Below are 21,008 nucleotides of genomic sequence, written 5' to 3'. Positions count from 1 at the left end.
CACTTTTGATGTGGTAAAATAATTAGAATTGTCATATCCACTCTTTGTAAAATTATGAGAGCTGTTATTTATTAATAGCAAATGTCATAACGTAATCCAACTGTCATTTTCATATCTAATTAAAGAAAAAATGTTCTGATTCTGAGACTTCTTTGTTTACCAGCTGGAAGCAAGCAATGTAAAAATCATTTATTTCCTGTGAAATAATTCACAGGAAATTATTAATTGCCAGATGATCCCCAATATGCCATGGTTACAGAGAGCATGGTCATCTCCAAGGGTAGCTGCCCTTGGAGATGAATTCCTCAGGGAATGCCTTTGAAGCATCATTTATTTTCCTTAGGAAAAAAGTGGGCGATATCATAAGTAAACATGCACTTTTTGGTTTTCCAGACACCTGGAAATGTATGAGCTAATGAAGAGCAATCAGAAATGAAAATACAGTCCATTGAATCAGATAAGAAACAAACTCAGCAGACTGCTTCTTGTTGCTATTCTTCCATTCATAAGAAAATGTCATCTTCTTAAAATCAATTGATTTTCTGAAGCAAATTCCTAGATATAAAAAGGACCCTGGGATTTATGTAGGGCATTACCCCATTTAGTGAAAAATTCACCCATTTCTTTCCTCCAGGAGTGTGTTATTTTAGATCGACTATGTATCAAGGAAGCTATTGTCTGATTATAATAAAGAGAAAAGAATCTTGAACCTGGTAAGGATAGTCTCAAGCCAAAACAGATAATTTCTACATAACACAATAAATACTGTTTGGCTCTGTGTGGTGATATTGCCTCCCAGACATTTTAAGACTTAACACCTAAAGAATGGGTTTATTTTAAATTAATAAATGAAAAGAATGAGATCTTCTGTCTTTGTTAATGTCAAACTTTCCTGGCCTTTTTTCTAATCATCTTATCAGTACTTCATTGTTGTTTTTTTTCCTATTCCTTTGAATTTACTTTTTGAATCCTTTTGGCATTTACTCAAGGCCTCTCTTTTGCCTTTTGTTACGGTGTGTTCTCTCTCTAGGCCACCTCAACCACTCTCATCACTTCACCCATCTGGAATGATTTGGAAACCTGCATCGAGTCCCTACATTTTCTTGTGGTCCAGAGTGATAACAACAGACTGGGCATAGTGGTCACACCTGTAATCCCAGCACTTCGGGAGGCCAAGGTGCATGGATCACCTGAGATCGGGAATTTGAGGCCAGCCTGGCCAACATGGTAAAACCCCATCTCTACTAAAAATATAAAAATTAGCCAGGCGTGATGGCTCATACCTGTAATCCCGACTACCTGGGAGGCTGAGGTAGGAGGATTGCTTGAACCCAGATGGCAGAGGTTGCAATGAGCCGAGATCATGCCACTGCACTCCAGCTTGGGCAACAGAATAAGATTCCATCTAAAAGAAAACAACACACACACACACAAGTGATAACAACAGTAATGGCAACATTCCTTGTATACTTACTGTGTGCTGGGCACTGGGTTAACAAATGAACATGTATTATCTCATTTAATTCTTACAATCACCTGTGAGGTAGATGCCATTATCATATTCATTTTGCAGGAGAAGAAACTAAAGTTGAGTGATATCACACAGATCTCCTAGAGTCATACAGATAAAAAACAACTAAGCTGGGTTTTAAACCCTGACAGTTTGACTCCAAAGTGAGTGCTTTTTTTTTTTTTTTTTTTTTTTTTTTTTTTTTTTGCAGCTACCTGGTAAGCATCTCCCCTTGAATCTCCTATAGACCTCTTAAAGCCACTCTATATAAAACACATTTCCAAATATTCCTGCTTTCCTTTTGGTGATTAATTCATGTATTCAACCAAGAAGAATTCATCAAGCATCATGGAGAGTCAGATAGAATCCTATGTACTAAGGATAAAATGTTGAACAAAATAATAGTGATTCCTGCATTTATAGAGTTTACTTTACACAGAAGGGAGACTCTCATTAATCACATTATTTTGCAAATAGACAATTATTCCAAGCTGGAACAAATGCGCAGATGGGAAAGTACAATATGCTGTGGGAGCATGTAATAGAAGGCCTGCCTTGTTTGAGCATGGGAACATGTAATAGAAGACTTGCCTTGTTTGAGCGGAAGATGGGGAGGGGGCATGAAAGAAGGGCTTCCCCTATAAATTTCTAATTAAGTTGGGATCAAAAAGATGAATAGATGAGTAGTGGTTAACTGGGCAGGGGACAACTTCCAGGCAGCAATTCCAACACTTGTAAAGGGCCTGAGATGGGAGGGAGCTTAGCTCATTAGAGAGACTAAAAAAAAAAAAAAAGACTGGTGTATCTGGAACAGTGATTAAAGTTACAAGGGCAGACTAGACAAGCAAGAACAAGACCATGTAGGGCCGTCTAAGATGTATTAAGTATTTTCCTCTTATTCTAAGATGAATAAAAAGCCCTTAGGGAGGTTTAATTATTGTAGTAAAAGAATAAAATTTATGTTTTGAAGATGTGATTCTGGCTGCTGTTGGGAGGCTAGTTTGGAGGGGGAAGAGGAGATTCAGGGAATCTAGTGAGGAGGATATTTCAGTGTTCTAGGTGAGAGATTATGGTCTTAAATCTCATTATTTCTGTTTAGAGAAGGATTGTAGTCTTGAAGATAGAGATGAAGGACATTCAAATATACCTTTCCATTCAAATCAGAAATCTTGGAGTATCTCAACTTCCTCCTTTTTCCTACTCATTTTATCCAGTTATTCTCCTGTTGATGTTACCTCAACATGTTTTCTGTCTTTTCCCCTTTCTTTATTTTTATGGTTACTCCTGAATTCTGAATTACTTTCTAATTTGTACTAATGCAATAGTCTGTTTAATTCATTCTCTATACTATTGCCAGACTGTTTATTTTAAAACATAAATACAACAATATTTCATTTCTGTTTATAACCATTCAACAGTTATGGGATAAAGTTTAAACTTTAAAGAACATAAGAATCCTATGTTAGCCATGTTGAAATATTAGCAGATTTATATGAAATGAATAACTATACAGCATTTTCATTATACAAATCATCATAATATAATTGTTCCCCATTAGGTGGAATGGCTGTCTATAATGCTAGAGATAGAGAAAGTGCCAGTGATTTTATATGAACAACTTACTTGCTCACTTATGTTTAAACTAGGCTTTTAACTCTGTTGGATACCTCTTTTGTCCAGCCTCACAACATCCTCATTCACCTCAGTCTCTGTAAGCTCTTCCTGCAGCAAAAGCTTACACATATACACATGTGTATATAATTTTTCTGCTATGAGGTGTTTCTGATGGCACAGGTGAAATGCTTTCGGAAACTTCTGCAGTAATTCTGGCACAGGTGCAAACTGGAAGTAGAAATTAATTCCAATGGGAACCTGTGCCCAGTGATAAATTGGAATTGGTGGCTATATACTCCCTTTCCATTCTTCTGGAAGAACAGTTCTGTGCAGCTTCCATAGAACATTCAACACAGCTTCCCAAAGGGTCCCAGTGGATCAAGCTCCCGTTGCCAATTCAAGAGATTCTTCAAATGGCCATTTCTCCTTCACTCTTCTTCCCTGGAATTCTCAAAATAAATCAATTATGTATAAGCTCTTGTCATAAGCTCTGCTTTTGGGTGGGGACACAGACTAGGACATTTATGTTGACTCTGGTAGATGTAATGGTGACTAAAGATTATGATGAAATAGCTAATGACTTAATTAAAAACGTGCTGTTGAATTATACTTAAACAATGGAAATAATAATGGATTCTGATTAATCATTCAGCAATTAATGATTACAGAAGAATAATTAACAAGCACTATATATTTTAGCTCACTATTTTCAATGCATAAAGAAAGAGGCACTACCAAAAAAAATTGCAAGAAATATTTTATAAGAAAAGTAAAAATGTTTGGGGCTTGAATGATCACAAACTTGGGACTTGTAGTGCTAGGAAAAAGTTATCAACTCTTAACATAAACTAGAAAGAAAAAGGCACAACACAGATTTTGTAAGAAGCTGCGCTGTGAAGAACATATGGCATACTTGCAAAAGGGTACAATATCTCACCAAAATTCCAGTATGTGTATGTCTTTTATAGCACTTTTCGTGCATTAGCTTCCAAGATCTATTCCTTGAACTCTAAGGATAGAAAACTGAAAAATGGCAACTCTTCAGTGAAGATTGAGACTCATTTGGGAAACTTACTTGATTACATGTTAATAATATTACTGCCAATAAGATGCCTCTCAACTTTATTTGTTAGAGGGCAATCATGAGTCAGTCCCCAATTTTTTAAGCTCATAAATAACAGACTGAAATAATAGGACACCCAAAGATGATGGAATTAATACAGAAACTTGTTTCATTGGTAAGGACTGGGTATTCTTGGTCCACCATTTCATCTGGAGAATCCAAAGTGTTGAACCAGTCCATGCTCCTGATATGGAGATGTTTTAACTAAGGAGATAAGCCCATTTGGGAATAAACTCCCTTTTTTTCCAGGCTACTGTTTCCATTAAGTATTTTAATTTCAGATTCCTGTGCACATGTTTTTGTTGTTCATTAATCCCGTGCAGAATTTCTAAGCCTACAATTTCAGAAAGTCATCTTGTGGGAAATAACCATCACAGGAGACAAGATAAAAATATCAGCTTCTACTTTCCTCTACTATTGCCTTGAATAATGAGGGCAACAATAACTTTCTTCTCATATATGTCTCATCACATGTAAGTGTATTCATGGGTGTGATGTGTATGTATGTACATGTGCACCAGTAGTTTTTGAAGCTTCTCCCGATATTAAAAAATCCCTGCTCTCTCCTTGTCTTGTGCTTGTGTACTCATTAAAAATTCCTTAGAATAGGCTGGGGTTTCACATGCACTTTTTTATGAACCCATTTCTAAGGTACATGGACCTCTCTGCTAGCTCTCTTAGAGAGTGTTACTACTAGAGGGAAGCTAGTAATGGTGACATCACTGAACAAAAATAGTTTTTTCATTAAAAAAGACATGAAAGCAACTTGATCAAAGTCACCTTGATGTGCATTAGGGAGGCAAAACTGAAGCTCCATTGACTTTGTTTGTGTCATTTGGTGTAATTATCTCTAAGACTCTTTTCAGGGTATTGCAATAGGGGTCTATTAATTCTTCCTGGAAATGTTCAAAATCAGATATCCGGGGAAATGTGCAATAACTATTTCTAGTTCTCTATTTTATTTAGTTCAAAGAAGACCAAGCACATATACCGAGTAAGTTTTATTTTCCCAAGAATAATATACAAAACAACTCTAGTAGTATATGAAAATACATACAGACAACTACATACAGAACTTTGGTTTTCTCATCAATACGTTCTGTGCATGCTTAGCTGTGCATATGTTTTTATTATTCTTTGTAATTGACACAGTTAACTACCTACAAAACAAGAAGTTTTATTATGAAAACAAATAGAATTGGTCAGAGCATTAGGTAGGATAGATGGAGAAAAGAAAACTATGAAGTATCAATAGTCTTTATTTTCTGTTTAAGCAGTTAGCAGTTAGAACTGGAATGGGAAAAATGGTCAATTCACAATAGCAACAAAATCTCATAAAAGTCTTAGAAACAAATTTAGTTGGAACAGCATGGGAAACTATAAAACTTGTTAGCATTCATAAAACAGTATGTAGAAAAAATGAAAAGAAATATTATGTCTTCAAATCGAATGATTTAATTATGTTGAACTCTCTATATATCCCATATATAAAAATTCAAATGACTTAAAGATTTGAGTATAAATAAATAACTTAAAATTATAAAGCTATAGGCAAAAATCTGGTAAGTGACATTTTAAATTAATTTTAGGTTTCTAGTAACAAGGACTAGAAACTCAGAGTTTATAGGGAACAAATAACATAAATATTTGATTTTTTAAAAAATCCTGTATTCAAAAGCTACTCTAAGTAAAGTGAAAGAAACTGAGCAAAAATATTAGTACCAGTGATGAAAAAAAAGTTAATATCTATCTTATAAAATAGAGTTTTTTCAAATTGGCAAGAGAAAACTAAGCAGCCCAGTATAAAATTAAGCAAAGAATGTGGATAAACAGTTAACAAAAGAACAAATTAGAAAGATTCAGAAACATAAGAAGAAATAGTATTATTTTCCACTGATTATGGAAATTCAAGTTAAATAGTTATAACTTTCTATGACTAAAAATCATTTAAATAATGAAACCCTTAACACTATTAGAAATATCAAAAAAGCCTTCTCATACATTGTTGGTAAAAGCATGTATCATTGCAATTGTTTTGTGAAGCAATTTGGTAGCATCTATTAAAATTTAAAATACATACATCTTTTAACCCAGAAATCACAGATTTCAGAATATATTCCTTAGGAATAAAAGCACCACTACATACGACATATATTTAAGGACGCAACAACCTTATTCTTCAAGATAAAAAAAAACTGAAAGCCAATCTTTCAAACTATAGCTAATGCCTATGAACAGAAGAAGTAGAAGGAAAAAATGAAAAAATATGACATATTCACAACGTGGAATATTATGCAGCTATTACAAAGAATGAATTATTTCTCTGGTTGACCTGGAGGGATTTCTGTGAGGTAGTATTGAATGAGAAGAGTAACATATAGAAAATCATGTGCTTATACAATTCCATTTTTATATCATAAATAATGTTTAAACATCCTATATATGTGTGAACCCATATCTGTTTTAGGTTATATGAGGCTGCAGTTGAAAAATATTAAAAGACAATAAAAGGATGTTAATATGGCTTGTCAGACAGGTACAGGGCAAGGTGCCCTGATATGTGTGTGAAAAATAAAGGTAGGAGGAAAGGAAAACAGGCAAAAAAAAAGGGGGGAAAGAATGTTGGAAAATGTATATGTTAAAAATCACATTTACATGTTAATAAAAATGGAGTATCTATATAAATATATGAGTAATTTCCTTCAAAAAAGAATACTATAACTACATTTTTGTTTTGCAGATTTGCATATCTATAATTTTTATTCTGCTAGACTTCTGCATGTTCCCAGGACAGCTCTGTAGTCACGTGCTTCTCTTGACACTTCTCCAGAAAACTGTGTTCACATAGGAAAAAAACCCGTACTTCAAGAGAAGTTCTAACCTCTTTTTTTCCTTCCCACATGAAGATATTTATAAGTAGCCCCTTTCAATTTTTCAAAATGTTTCTTGCTAAACCTTGTATTGTGCCTAGATAACCTGAAAATTGTCTTTGTCATCAGGTGTTCCAATAAAAATATAACTAAGTTATTGACATTAAGACAAATGTATTGTTTGTTGTAGTAAGAAAAACAATTTTTCAAAAATGTTTAATCAAAAATAGACATGTTCTATGAACACAGCAACTAAGCCTCATAGCCTGACAATTAAGGATCTAACTTTTTCTCCTTTGCATGTTAGTTTCCTGCACATTTCCTATGGATCTAACCTTTTATCACTTTTTAATCCTGGGTATACTGTAGTGTCTTTGATAAATGATGAAACTATATGAAACAATTTGTTTCTAAATGATTTTATAACAAAAACTAACTTAGCAGAAGCTCTAATTAGTAACTTCTTAGTGCCTCTGTTTTCTCAACTATTAGAATTAGAAAAATAGATTGCTTTAAAGATTAAGTAAAATAATACAGAGAAACTGTTCAATGAAGGCTTCTTGCATTCACTCAACTCCTACTTCTTTTCATTTTTTCTTTTTTGATTATCTTTTTTATTTTTACAATGTTGGTAACGACATATATACATATGGCACAGATGTACATACGGCATAGATTTGCCTTAACATGAATTAAATCTCCTTTCAATCCTCATATACAAGTCCGTGGTCCTTTCTGTCAACTGATTTTGGCTCCTTCAGCTGTCTCCTCTACCACTTGGTTTCCTTCGTGTCCTATAAGCCTGAACTCAGGTGCCACTTTCTTTATTGAATTCCCACATTGCTTAAATAAAAATCAATGATCCATTCTTTTTCAACAAATAGTTATCAAGTGCATATGTATACAATGAACAAAACAGTGTCACAGAATTCATGGCATTGTGCAAAACATGAATAAATAATTAGCAACCAAATAGAGTGAATGGTTTTCCATTAATTTTTTTCATGCTCTAATCTCACATATCCACATTCAACTTGAGGTCTAGAAGCCTTTCTAATCAAAGAACTGATTATGAATTAATCACATGAAACAGGAATGTGGAAGGTGAACTTCAGAAAGGGAATAAGAAAAGGCTCAGAGATAACCAGCAATGAAATATGTAAAGAATCCAGCAGCAAATTTAGGAACCCAAAGCTAAACCCAAAATGTATGAACCACACAGTAGGTGAGGTGTTTGTTGTTCATTTCTTCTTCCCATGTACATTTACATTCCATGTGAGCAATAACCAAGTTTTCTGACTTTTATTTATTATTTATAGATATAGCATAAAACGGGGCTTGTCGTGGGTGCTCAATGAATACTTACTGATGGATTTTGACACAGCTTCTGTGTGAGTTTTGGCTTAAATTATTATATTGCCAATTTTAGCAACAATTTCATGAGTGTCATAATGACCTTAAGTGTCTTATTTGACTTTATAAATGTCTGTGATTCTGTCTGCTGAGTCTCTAGGGATGTACATTCCAAGTATGAATTTTTACTGAGATTTATCACATGGCTTTGCTTGCTCTGGGATCAGTAAGGGCAAACCCCTGCCAAAGTAGTAAAACAGTGATGTTTGGTTTTGAGGCTGACCATCTTTCTTCCTGCAATTCCCTTCTCTTTCTTAATGTCATTATAGCCACTTTTCATCTCCAACCCCTACCCACACCCCAAAACTCAGGCCGATCCTTGCTACTAGAAGATCCATGCAACCCCCTGGTTCTCTGTGACATTAACTTCACAGTTAATGCTAAAAATCTGTAGAGAATTACCCCTACTTTGATCTATTTTTTTTTTTTTTTTGGTCTACAATACTCAAATATAAACCACAAAGGAAGAGAGGGCTTTAGCATTAGCCTAAGATGCAGTTTAGTTTATGATGGAAATGATAGTGACACCAAGAGAGAGATAGTATTTCTGAGAAACTTGATAAATTCAGGTTTACAATATGTTGCATCTGAAATGTTCATAAAATACATATGGCGGACAACTGAAAATATGGGCTTGGAGCTTGTTGAAAAGTCTAGGCAAAAGATAAGATTTAGCTACAAAAGTGGCTACTGATGCCATAAGTTTATTTTTTATGTGTGTGTGTATATATATATATATATATTTTTATATATATATATTTATATATATATATATAAATACATATATATATATATATAAATATATATATAAATGCATTTTAGGTTCTGGGGTACATGTAAGGAACATGCAGGATTGTTGCATAGGTACATACATGGCCATGTGGTTTTCTGCTTCCATTCCCATCACCTATATCTGGTATTTCTCCCCATGTTATCCCTCCCTACTCCCCACTGTCCCTTCTCTAGTCCCCCCCAACAGACCTCAGTGTGCGATGCTCCCCTCCCTGTGTCCATGTGTTCTCATTGTTCAACACCTGCCTATGAGTGAGAACATGTGGTGTTTGATTTTCTGTTCTTGTGCCAGTTTGCTGAGAATGATGGTTTCCAAGTTCATCTATGTCTCTACAAAGGACACAAACTCATCGTTTTTTATGGCTGCATAGTATTCCATGGTGTATATGTGCCACATTTTCCTCCAGCCTATCATCGATGGGCATTTGGGTTGGTTCCAAGTCTTTGCTATTATAAACAGTGCTGCAATGAACATATGTGTGCATGTGTCCTTTTAATAGAACAACTTATAACCCTTTGGATATATACCAGTAATGGGATTGCTGGGTCAAATGGAATTCTGTTTCTAGGTACTTGAGAAATCGCCACACTGTCTTCCACAATGGTTGAACTAATTTACATTCCCACCAACAGTGTAAAAGTGTTCCTATTTCTCCACATCCTCTCCAGCATCTGCTGTCTCCAGATTTTTTAATGATCACCATTCTAACTGGCGTGAGATGGTATCTCAATGTAGTTTTGATTTGCATTTCTCTAATGACCAGTGATAATGAGCATTTTTTCATATATTTGTTGGCCTCATATATGTCTTCTTTTGAAAAGTGTCTTTTCATATTCTTTGCCCATGTTTGAATGGGATTGTTTGTTTTTTTATTGTTAATCTGTTTTAGTTCTTTGTTGCTTTTGTATCTAAATCCTTTGTCAGACGGGTAGATCGCAAAATTTTTTTCCCATTCTGTTGGTTGCTGTTTCACTCTAATGATTGTTTCTTTTGCTGTGCAGAAGCTCTGGAGTTTAATTAGATCCTTTTTTCTATTTTGGCTTTTGTTACCAATGCTTTTGGTGTTTTGGTCATGAAGTCCTTGCCTATGCTTATGTCCTGAATGGTTTTGCTTAGATTTTCTTCTAAGGCATTTATGGTGTTATGTCTTATGTTTAAGTCTTTAATCCATCTGGAGTTAATTTTAGTGTAAAGTGTCAGGAAGGGGTCCAGTTTCTGCTTTCTGCACATGGCTAGCCAGTTTTCCCAACCCCATTCATTAAACAGGGAATCCTTTCCCCATTGCTTGTTTTTGTTATGTTTGTCAAAGATCAGATTGTTGTAGATGCGTGGCATTGACTCCAAGGCCTCTGTTCTGTTCCATTGGTCTATATGTCTGTTTTGGCACCAGTACCATGCTGTTTTGATTACTATAGCCTTATAGTATAGTTTGATGTCTGGCAATGTGATGCCTCCAGCTTTATTCTTTTTGCTTAGGATTGACTTGGCTATGCAGGCTTTCTTTTGGTTCCATATGAAGTTTAAGGTGTTTTTTTCTAATTCTGTGAAGAAGGTCATTGATAGCTTGATGGGGATAACATTGAATCTATAAATTACTTTGGGCAGTATGGCCATTTTCACTATATTGATTCTTCCTAACCATCAGCATGAAATGTTTCTCCATCTCTCTGTATTCTCTCTTATTTTGCCATAAGTTTATATGTATTTACCCAAGAGAAGTTTAGAAATTGAGAAGATTGTTGAGAGTGGCTCCCACTGGAACCAGCTAAAAGTGTATACAAGAGTGATGGTATCCAGATCCTAGTGAAATTGTTCCCCACAGAGTTAAAGAAACCAATAACTAACAAATTCTTGAGTATGCAGGACAGTGGATAATAAAAGAAAGAACTTGCTGAAATACTGAAACTTCCTCTTCTTATAATATAACCAAATTGGCAGAAATTGATTGGAATCAACACAGCCAACAGGAGTTTGCATAGAATGAGCTTGCTGATATCCCAGCCTGAGTTTCCACTGCATGTTTTACATTAATTCCCCTAAATTCACACACATAATCTATGAAGTTGCATGATGAAATAACTGTGCATGGTCAAGGACTTCCCAGACCTCCCCTTTCCTTCCACCAATCACCTACTAATCCTAGAATCTACCCACTAAACCTTTTTGGATAAAATTACTGCCTTAAAGCCAGCACAGAGAGACAGATTTGAGCTGGACTTCTGTCTCCTTGATAGTTGACTTGAAATAAAATGCTTTTTTTTCCCCTCAAAAACCCAGTGCTGCAATTTTGGCTTCTAGTGCATCAGTCAGTGAGCCCCTTGACTAAAATCTAGTGTTTGAAAATCGACCTTATTTTCCTGGATAGATCTTAGTGTGAAACTTAGGAGATAGTAAAACAAATCCAACATTTAAAAAATGTTTAAATATGAAGTTAATGGATAACATTGATTTGAATGATTCTTTTGTTTGGGACAACATTTACAAGAGAGATTATAGCAATATTAACACTTTGAAATGAGACCATTGTCATTATAAAGACAAAAAACTGGAAAATTTCAATTGGAAAGAAAAAATCTCCAATCTAAAAAAAAAATCTAGGATTGGTCATCATGAAAAATTATGACATTAAATTCACAGGGTGTCTCTCAATTTAGACTGTGAACTAATCTGAAAAGGAAGGGGATAGTATACTTTTAGATTGGCAGGGCCTCTAGAGATGATCTAATATTTGAATCCCATTCTTTTATAGGGAAGAAAATTAGGCTAATTCCACACCATTCAATTGGAGGCATATCAGAAACTTGCACAAATTATCAGCTCAGTGATGTTTTCCCCTTGTCACACTGGGCTGGGATTATCCTTTCTCAAACATCAACGGGAGCACAACCAGCCTCTGACTCAAAACAACTCAAATGTTTTCATTATGAAATGCCTCAAACTATAAGGTTAAGTAGGGGTTCACATAAATAATGTGATTAATACTTTCTGTGACTATGTGCTTTGTCTTTTTAGAACTGGGAAGTGAACATAGTTCACAGTAGCTAAGAAGACCCTGTTCTTTATAAACACCATGCAACAGCTGCACAGTATCAGGCCGACTCTTGGAAGTTTATGAAGTAAAGCAAACTACTGAAATAGCATTAACTTTATTTGGTTTATGAGAAGTATTTTTGACTAGTTACATATTCTGACCAAGATTAGCAACATTTTAAAGTTTGGATTTCTGATCTGTCCACTATTTTTATGACCACTGTTATGAATGTTGGTGCCCTGTCTTATCAGTCGTGCATTAATAATAGGATTATAGAGAACTGTCTAATACATCCAGCTTAATTTCATGTACTCCCACAGTCTTCCTCAAGGAGGCACCAGCAGGAACCCTGGAGGATGTATTAAAGTGTGCTTTTAGATGCCTAATAGTTGCCTCTAGTTCGATAGACTTCAAGAAAAAGTCCATAAGACTTTTTTAAAGGAGCTTTAGCATGCTTGTTTCTGTAAACATCGTTCTTGTTTCTGTAAATACCATGACCAGAATTGGCAGTGCACCTATAATATCATTACCTGATGCACTTGCAAAGGGTTATTATATTGCAAATGTAAGCGATGTGAATTTAAGTGATGCACAGCCCAGATCCCCCTTAATGAAGGACCTGTCAGGCGTGCTGTCAGCAGATATCCTTCAGTTGTCAACCCTCCAGGGCTTTCTTCCACTGTGGATAGCCATCTTGCCCAAGGTCAAATCCTTTCCCAGATGACCCATGTCCGATAACAGATGGCAAATAAAAATATAATTCTCTCGGTTTAGCTTAGGACAACTCTAATGTTCAATTTTAACTCTGAAGGGTCCTTATGGCATTGCCCAATGCTCTTTTGGGGCCATCACTGCAGTTTGACTTTTATTTTTTCCCATTTCTTCTTCCTTCCACTCTTTTCCCCAAATATTAGTTCCAAGAACACTCCTTATAAACATCTTCCATATAAAACTTTATATCAGAGTCTGATATACAGACCAAAGTTTGATTTATTACCTGGAGTCCAATATAATCATTTACCTGACCCTGACTGTTGGGCAATGCTAGGTATTGAAAAATGCATTTGAAAAACTCAACCTGATTTTCAGGACAATGGAAAGCAGCGGACATCATCAATATGACACCAAATTTCTCTTCAAACATGATTAGAATATTCTTTTTTTGTGGAATGTGGGCCAACCTCAAACCTCACCTATGTATTCTTAAGCAGTTTCCACTGAGTCACTTCTAGGCAACCTGCTGAGACAACTGACCAGACAGAATCATCAGATACCAGGCCAGGGGAAAGAGTCAGGACCCAACATAGCAGTGAATGTGCTGTGGTGTCAGGTGGGGTGTGAAAGGAAGGCACATAATAGGTTTTTTTGGCTTATCCTCTTGCTACTGTTTCCTTATCAAATGGTGAACACCTTGAAGCAGGGACAATTTTTTATTCATCTCTGTCATTTTAGTGCTTACCTATGTCTGGCAAATAGTAGACAGTTTTCTTAACTTGAAATCATCCAGACACACTCTGAGACAAGAACATTCAGAAAACACTGATGTGGAAGAGGGAAAGTGAAAAGGGAAGGGAGGCAGGACAATAAGGGGTATGTATCAAGAAAATGTGGCTGTGTATGTGCTGGGCTGTTGGAGATTAATCCCAACAAAATACTCTGGGAATCTTTAAGCACAAGTACCTCAAAGCTACTCCACCTGAGGGCCAAGGGAGGTGGGTTATTTATGCCTCAATTCCTGCTGCTATCTGGTGAAGGCTGCTCTTGAGGAGTGATGGATTTCAGATTTTATAACTGCTTTGCTTGGGAAGAAAGGTCATTTTGGGTTTTAGAGAAAGCCCTCAGGTAAAGAGGGGCAGGGGTTGGCAGTCAGAAGTTGCGTCAATGCATACTGAAGACAGTCATTGACGGCATCTGCTGTGACAGCTAAAAAAATATTTCTTAAACTCGATTAATAGCTATAAATGAATCTCAGCACTCATAAAAATATTACACTCAATTGTGTAGGTATTTCAGGAATATTCAGAAAGACAAACCGGCCCCATGTTCAAACATAATTGTCAGATGTGAAAATGATGACTATTCCAAACATCTCAGGAGCAGAGTCAACAGATGCAGACTAAATGCATTGTTTGCTAGTAGATGAAAATTCTGGATAAGCCCCATATTTACAACAAAATGAGAATAAAGAAAACTTCAGTATAAAGAAATTACCACTAAACAGAGGCAAAGATCAGGGGAGAAATAAACTGAGCAATGGAAGAGACCAGAAGCAGGAAGGACCGAGAAAACAGGCACTATGACTTGGCATGTCTTTTAACACCAGATAACTCCACCATACAAGGTTGGGGTAAGGGAGCATCCTGTCCTTCCTGCAGCTGGTTACAGGCTCCCTGGAGGGTCAAGGGACTCTAAATAGGTATGAATGAAGTGATTTCTACACTTTTGTTCCAGCTTGCTATAGGGAAATTCAGATGGCTGCAGGGAGTAGAAGTACAGAAGGAGTTTTGTGGTCATGATCTACCTGGTATTGCCACTTGAATGCTTTGATCAGTGGTTCTAAATGAAGCGTTAAAATTTACACTTTCTAAACTTCCCGTTATCTTGCCCATTTATTGCTCCTAATAAATGGGCATATTTATCTTGGCTACTTTTGTTGGCATAAAGTGCTGGGTGTCTAGAAAAGGCTAAAGGTGAGGAGAAGACAAGTCCCCAAGGGACACAGGACACAGCCACTTTGGGAAGTCATTTCATTTGAAATTAGCCCCCCACCCCCAATTAAGTACCTTACTCACTGAGGGTACAGAATAAATGATGAACTAAAATTATTCTATGAACCATTTTGGATCTGTGAAGGTATTGGAATTTAAACCAGTTTCAACTAATTACAACAGTTTTTCAGTCATGACACTTCTCAAAAGAAACAGAAAATAGTAGCAAAATTAGCATGAAACTTAGTCAGTCAAAAGCACCAATTTCTCACTTTATCTTAGAACCAGTCTATAAGGTATTGAGCGTGACAGCGTTAAAGAATTTGCTTCCACATGGTTAATGCTGTAAAATGAACTGAGTTTATAGTTGTTCCCTGACTTCTGGGATATAAAAATCTCTGCATTTGAAATGACAGCACTGAGTCAGTTAAGAGTTTCATACAGTAAAGACTAATTTAACTATGTTTACAAGAGAGATCAGCTTATTAGAAACATGAATAGATAAAACAAAGAAATCTGATTTACTCTCTTGGTAACTAGAAAATTCAATGAACAAAAAAAGCCTGCACCCTGAGTTTTCTTAAACTTTCATTAATCAGAGAGAAAAAGGGGTCTTTGAAAGAGCTTACTCCTTGGTAGCCACTTCTAAATTTAACAGAAAGTACTAAGAAAATCTCCTTCTTAGGGGTAAAATTCTTTCTTCTTTGGATGAATTACTTAAGGACAGGTTGGAAATAAAAATAGTAAAATATCAATTAGAGGCAGAGAAAAAGAGACAAATGCTTTAATTATAAAATAAACTTTTTGAAAACAATCGAGTGTGAGGAAAGGCATTCAACTTTGGAACTAAATGGTTTATTATTTAGTGTTGGGAATTACATATGTATGTATGATCTCTCTAACAGGGAAATCAGGTATGTTCCTTTAATCTTACTTATATAGAATAGATAATAGAACTACAATATTTAGCAAATATTTTAAATAATTTTTAAAATGTGTATAAATATTATTTAATTCTGTGACTTTCCACAATTTTAGAATAATTATTTTCATTTTACAGATGACAAAACTAGAGGGCTCAAAAGCTAACATTTACCTAAGGTCACATTTTTTTAACTGGTAAAGGAGTTTTGGAATGTAATCTTTGTCCTTCTGACCCCAAAGCCTTTTCCCGCCACCATACTTATAAGTGTGAATTGTTCTAGTAATTTGCAGCAAGCCTGAAGAGCTGAGGGCCAAGGTAGCTTGCTATTGCTGTTCTTTCCCTTCTGAGATGTGGAATTGAGGAAGACAAATTTCTGGAATTGCTTCAGCTCACAGAGCAATTCAGCAAAACCACTGGAATCAGACAAACTGTCCTTGCATTCTCCTTCTCTCCTTTCTGAAGGGGAATGGATTTCTCACACACGTTCAGAGCTTGATTGGATTGGGCGTGCCAGAGGGTGGTTAAGCACACTCTTTCCCAAGTGTGACATACATCTGCAGCTACTAAAACTTAATGTTCTTTCTGAGAATTTTTTTCATGCTCCGTAATTTCAGCTCCAAGTAGTTAACATCTCTTTTTACCTTCTTGAGTTTACCTTAACACAGTCATAACAAGCTCTTAAATAACAAGAAACTCTAGGAGATTCGAGTACAGATTAAAGGTGTTTCCTGGAATTTCATGTGCCGTTGGGCAAGAGGCTCTCAGTTCTTTAGATATGGTGCCTAGGAAAGGAATGCCCTGTGGACATAATTTTTCAGCTTTCGTATTTATGAGAACCATTTACTGTGGCTTCTTTAGCAGTATCTTTGCTGTCGTTCCTATCCCGCAGTGTGCGACACTTCATGGGGTATGGCACGGTCCAGCTGTGCCATGTGCTGGAGCGTTCTGCTAGGTGTTGAATTTTGATTGGTAGCAAAATTTGTGAAACAATTTCAAATAGTTTACCTAAATTTCTATTACTGCTTTTGAAGTAACTTTTGCAGATATTTATATTTATTAATATCTATATTTATAAATTTAATATTTATATTTATTAATACCTATATCTAATATTTATATTTATTAATATCTTCAAAAGTTATGGCACCTAACTAACCCAAACCTACACTCATTCACACCCAAATCTGTTCTCATAAACCTGGTAATTACAGTATAGCCTGTTTTCCTAGGCAGGGTGTCTAAAAACTTGACATCATCTTTGAATTCTCTCCTTCCTCAGGCAATCAAATACTAGCTTTGTTGTTTCTGCCTTCTTAATATTTCTACAATGCTGTATTTCCCAAATTCAAGGGCATGGAATACTAGTATACAGCGAGATGTTAATAGGCTTTTCATGTGATCAGATGAATTTGGAAAATGGTGCATTAAAGAACGTTAAACTTGCTTCTTTATGGCAAGACTTCTCAGGTCTTCAGCATGTTTGGATGCATTTCAAATGTTTAACAGGTTAATGTAATATATGGTATTTCTAAAGTCTGATCAAACACAATCCCTCCAACTTGCCATAATAAGAATATTAATAATAATATTGACACTAATAAATATTTAAGGATGTTTATTAGCAAATAATCATGTTCTGTTGAATATAGCTTGGGAAATACTGCTGAATCCACTCTTTATTTTCTTGACACTTTTCTATTTGAACTAATCATCTTGCTTTAGGTTTCTGTAGTGAACACTTAACAGTTATCCTTATTTCTAACCTCTCATCTCTAAATCTAGTGTTTTCACTGCTAATACCTTGTCTCTTTCCAATAAATAGGTCAGATTATGTTATCCTTTTCCTGAAAACCATTTAATTTTTTTCTAATGTTTCTAGAATAAATTATTTATATAATAAACTCTTTGTTATACATTCAAAGTCATTGCTGATTGAGCCATAATACATTTTCTATTTAATCTCTAAACAAATCTGTATTCTTTGCTGACGGTACCCATTAACTTGAAGCAAACTTCTATTCCTTTTTAAGATTCTTCTCACGCATTTGTAGCCCAAGCACTGTCCAGGCTAAACTGCTTCCATATGGCTTACCTTCTCTACCTCTAAACGTAGAAGATGATGGAACTAATTTTGAGCATTCTGCCTCACTAGATACACATTTCAAAGGAAATATAAAAATCAAGTGCAAGTAAATAGGAACCACACCCAATCCTGTCACTTAGTAATAACTGTAATTATAACTTGCCCTATAGATTTATAGTAATATAGATTTATATGTCCATGTCTATCTGTATATGTATATCTATACCTATGTTTATCTACATCCATCTTCACACACATGCACACACACTGACACACATGAAGGTCATGCTGTACTGTTTTGTCAGATAATGAACATATTAGATGGCAAAAACAGAATCCCAAAGGGAGTTTGAAGCACTGTGTTGAATTTAACAAAATGCATCTAAAAATTGGTATATATAAATGTGTGCAAGTGGGTTAAAAAATACACAGAAGATTTGGGAGGCCGAGGCGGGTGGATCACGAGGTCAAGAGATCGAGACCATCCTGGTCAACATGGTGAAACCCCGTCTCTACTAAAAATACAAAAAATTAGTTGGGCATGGTGGTGCATGCTTGTAATCCCAGCTACTCAGGAGGCTGAGGCAGGAGAATTGCCTGAACCCAGGAGGCGGAGGTTGCGGTGAGCTGAGATCGTGCCATTGCACTCCAGCCTGGGTAACATGAGTGAAACTCCGTCTCAAAAAAAAAAAAAAATACACAGAAGAAAGGGTGGCTTTGTAACAATATGTGTAGAAAAGATTTAAAGGTTTTAGTTCAGAGAAGGCAATGTATATCCAAAAGGGTAAAGTGTTAAGTGACTATCAAAAAGTTGATGGGATTTTAGCATTACTGGAAATACACTATCTAATAAGAGAGAAATATCAGTCTCACTGTAGTTTGCTATGTCAAAATGTACAGACAGTAACAGTGGGGTGTTTTATTTTGAGCCCCAACAGCTAAATGGATATAAACCAAATAAGAATGTGTTCATAGGAAAGTGATCAGGGTGGTGCAGGAAAATATTGAAGGCATTACCCAGGGCAGAGAAGTCCCAAAGGGATGTGAAAACAAATTGTCTTATAATTTTTGAGGAGCTGCCATGTGAAGGAGACATTAGACTCCAAGTGTTCTAAAAAAAATAACATTTTAGTTAAGTACAGGAAATACTATTAAAATGTAACAAACTTAATTTGCATTAATTCAAAGACTCTCATATTTTGTTCTATTTTGAATGCCAAAATCAAATAACATATTTATTTCCCTAACATATTGAAAATATAATATTTCAAAGTGTTGTTTTGCCTTATTAGTTTTTAATAATATCTTAACATCATATATATTTTTTCAAAATGATTATTACCAATTTACCCTCCCATCTGCTTTATAAACACATTCCTGTTGTTCCATATCATTGCTAATGTTTGATGTTAATAGTCTTTTCATTTTTGTCCATTCAGAAAGGTGTGCATTGGTGTCTGAAGTGGTTATAATTTGCACTTCTTTGGATATATTTTAATATATTTACTAGCTATTTGAATTTCCTACTTTTGAAGGGCCTGTTGAAATATGTCCATTTAAAAAAATAACAGCCTTTTCCTTATTAATTTGAAGGAGTCCTTTACATGTTCTTGATATATAGACGAAAGTCTGATACCAACCTCAGAAAGTACCTAATATTTGACTTTTCTAAAAGCAAGAGGATCTCTATGGAAGAGTCAAATGGTTTGCTGGTGCCTGGGGACCTCTGTACCTCTGGGAGTTGCTTTTGTCTATGTGGCTATCTGTGGCTACTCCTGGTACTTATGACTCCATCTTGGAGTCAGTAGGGTGTCCTAGAGGAAGAACTGGAGAGACTTCTTTGCTCCGTTGCTCATTTCACCTGCACATCTGGGACCCTTGGCCATGCCTCATCTCTCAGAATCTAATCTCCCAGCTAAGATTTTGGGATGTGAATGGGAGAAGAGATGGGGCTAGGATTCAACAAAACTAGTATTTTCCTCTGTTTTTGACTCACGTGTATCCCTATTAAATTCATATGTTGAAGGCCTAACCCCCATTTCCTCAGAATCTGACTGTATTTGGAGACAGGGCATTTAAAGAGGTGACTGCATTAACATGAGGTCATTAGGATGGGCTCTAATCCAATCTAATCTGTGTCTTTATAAAAAGAGGACACACAAAAAGACAGCAGGGGTGCATGAGTGCAGAAGAAAGACCATGTGAGGCAAAAATAAGAAGGTGGCTATCAGCAAGTCAAGTAGAGTGGCCTCAGGAGAAACCAATTCTGCTGACACCTCAATCTTGGACTTCCAGACTCCAGAACTGTGAGAAAATAAATTTCTGTTGTTTAGCCACCCAGTTTGTGGTATTTTCTTATGTCAGCCCTGGCAAACTAATATATCCCCTGATCACATTCCATGTGTATTTTACTATTCTCCATTACCACCTTTTCCTCCATTTCTCCTCTCTGCCTTCCTTCCAGAGATGCTCGGAAAGCATCTTACCCTGTGCATGCCCTATCCTAGGCACTGGGATCAGAGCAATGCCTTCACTTTCCTGATCCCTGCACTGTGGGAGGCTACACTGCAGCCAGGATCAACTATGTGCTCTGGCAGAACCAGTCTGAGTATTACTGTGGATGGCCACTGCTTCTTCCTATGTGAAGACTCTGGTCTTGTCTCTCACCTGCTGGAGATTTACAGTTGAATTCTATCATTTTCTCTCCTGTTGCAGAAGACAAAATTCTCCGCAAGTGTACCAGTGGATAAGGGGTACTTAGAATCAAGATGTCAATGTCAAAGAATTTACCTTTCTCACTATTGTGATTTTACTCCCGCTTTCTTCAAAGACATGATGGGAAAATGCTAACCCACATCTATCCAGGTCTAAAGAAACCAACGACAAGTTATTCCATTTTCCAGCTACTGAGAGACCTGGGTGAGTTTGGAGGTAGGGG

The sequence above is a fragment of the Cebus imitator genome, unplaced genomic scaffold (genome assembly GCF_001604975.1).
Source record: "Cebus imitator isolate Cc_AM_T3 unplaced genomic scaffold, Cebus_imitator-1.0 Scaffold344, whole genome shotgun sequence".
Classification (NCBI taxonomy): domain Eukaryota; kingdom Metazoa; phylum Chordata; class Mammalia; order Primates; family Cebidae; genus Cebus; species Cebus imitator.
Note: the sequence above shows the minus strand (reverse complement) of the source record.